The sequence below is a fragment of the Grammomys surdaster genome, unplaced genomic scaffold (assembly GCF_004785775.1).
Source record: "Grammomys surdaster isolate TR1022 unplaced genomic scaffold, NIH_TR_1.0 130, whole genome shotgun sequence".
NCBI classification, from domain to species: domain Eukaryota; kingdom Metazoa; phylum Chordata; class Mammalia; order Rodentia; family Muridae; genus Grammomys; species Grammomys surdaster.
In genome coordinates, this window is record NW_021604588.1 from 15,314,104 (window position 1) to 15,316,644 (window position 2,541).

The 2,541-nt window shown below is 39.4% G+C and overlaps 1 protein-coding gene across 2 annotated transcripts in view; it reads right to left on the reverse strand.

Moving 5' to 3' along the window:
* The window catches only part of Disp1 (dispatched RND transporter family member 1), a 150,108-nt gene that overhangs the window by 106,526 nt on the left and 41,041 nt on the right, over nucleotides 1-2,541 (reverse strand). The window lies entirely within an intron of this gene.

Below are 2,541 nucleotides of genomic sequence, written 5' to 3' on the forward strand. Positions count from 1 at the left end.
GAGACCTACTGTGTAACCATGGAGGACACAGGAAGGAGACCTACTGTATAACCATGGAGGACACAGGAAGGAGACCTACTGTATAACCATGGAGAGCACAGAGGAAGGAGCCCCACTGTTTTCCCAGGACTATGCACAGAGTTAATAGTGTAATTTGGAAATGAGTCTCAGGGTTATCAGAACTTCCTGGTCCCTAGCTCATAAACTTGCCCAAGCATGCTTGTTTCCAGCAGCCTAGTAACAGCAGTGATGGAAGCTCTCTCTGGCAGCAGGAGGCACAGGAAGGGTCTCGGGTGAGGAACATATTTTACACTGCTACAGCTGACAGGTGTGAAAAACGAACCAAAGTCTGCAAGCTAATTTTGAAATTAGAAATACTGAAATCTGTTCAGTACTGCTGCCTACACCCAAGGAGTTTTAAGACAGACAAAGGAGCTATTTTTCTAACTGAGCAATTTTGTTTTAAGTTATGACTTTTTCTTATTGGAAAAAAAAGCTAGATGTTAATAGTTCACAGAAATTGGATAATTTATCAGATTCATACTCTAAACAGTAAAAAACAAGAATATTCACATAGTTGCATAGCATAGTCAAAGTAAAACCTGAAGATTTTACTTCTACTTCAAAGCAAACAGGGAGCATGCAGTGAAGGTGCCTAACACTGTAGCTACAGTAACTCCTTCACTCAGATGAATCACTTAATGCGAAAGCAGGGGTCCCAGGAGGGACAGAAAACACAGCTCTACAGCCCAGGTTTTCACTGGTAGAAATGCAAGCTGCAAACAGAGTCTAGAATGAGTACTGAGCATTGCACAGAGCTGTAGTAACCAATGTAACTACTGATGTAGTTAATGTAGACAGAACACACACACACACACACACACACACACACATGCATTTCTTAGCTTGGTTCCTGAAAACATGAGACTGAGGGGATCTCTAACAAATGACATGATGATAGCAAATATCACACTCAACACTCAAATCCTGGTTTTAAAATATCGTTTTCCGTGAAAAGGAGCCAGGGCACCTTAGAGGAGGGGCTGGGTAGAGAGCTGAAGGTGGAAAGATAATGAGGACTGAGTAAGTGGGGATCTCTCAGAGGACAGAAACTACCGGAATAAATGGTGATGATCCCTCAGAGGACAGGGGCTATTTGCAAGGGCTACCACTAGCTAGATCTGAACAAATTTAAGCATCAAAACATTTAATGCTGGTAATAAATTAATAATAATATAGAATAGTATAAATTATTTGTATGTGTTTATAATAAATATATTATATGCATATAATTTACTATATGCATATAGTAAAGCATTTATATAATTATTATGTACATATAAACCATATAAATATGCATTACATTTATAAATAGATAATAATTTAATAAATAGTAGTAATATGCTGATAAAAATATGATTCATATTATATAAATAATGTGAGATATTTTAATATATTAAATATATTGATATTTATATAACCTATTAAATGAAATAAGAATCTGTGAGTTCAGATTAACATCAATAAAGCCTAAAGAAGGAAGCCTACCTTACTACGGTAGTACCAATGAATATGAGGAAACAACAGGCTTCTAATGAGGAGCACGCCAGTTCAAGTCACACAGGAATGACAAGGGACAAACTATAACCTGTCACTGAGAAAGCTCCTGTGCACCTTAACTAAGAGAACAAATACACTCTTGACACCCTCAGTACTGACGGATCATGTGCCCACTGACACAATGTCCTGGAGGACAGCCATCCCTGCCATCCCTGCCATGGTTTTCCACAGAACTGCAAAGCCTTAACCTCATTAAGAGTGTTTATTACACAGACCCAAACAGAGAAGTAATCCTCAGAACGACTGTTCCAAACTCTTCAAAAACTACAAAAGTCAAGAAGAACAAGAAGCCGAGAGCACTCCAGCGACACTCGGAGGCAGAAAAGGTTCACGCACAGAAGCTGAAGCTATCAGGCAGAGCAGGAGGAAGACATAGGCCTTGCCTTCCACTAACACTGCAAGTCTGAAAGCGTAACAAAATAACAATGCACGGGCAAACAGAGCAGGGGCACAGCAGTCTCTAGATGCACAGTCGCCAGCTGTCAGAACGGAGATGAGCAGAACAGAGTCCATGATGGAGGACGCCCCAGCTTGAAAGCACTGTAAAATCTTATCATGTTCTCTGAATACAGTCCACACTCTGTGGGGTGGAGAATGCTTTGTGAGAAACTTTTTGTCACTGTACTAGAAGTTATACAATCGACATCCTTTAAAACAAACCTGTGTCCTGTTTTCTCTAAAGCTTGTGTATATCACCATGCGACCTCTCATGATAACCCTAGAGAATTGAGGGAGAAAAAATATAACTTTTCCTTTTTTGTTTTATTGATGGCAGACTTAATTTTAACGGAAAACTAATTAATTTATTGTGATGTTTTCAAAGAGGAGAAAGAAAATATAAGAAACAGCAGAGATGAAAACTGAAAATGTCTCTGAAGCAGCGGGCCTGGGGAGTAAGTGCAAGGAGTGGTAGTATTTGGG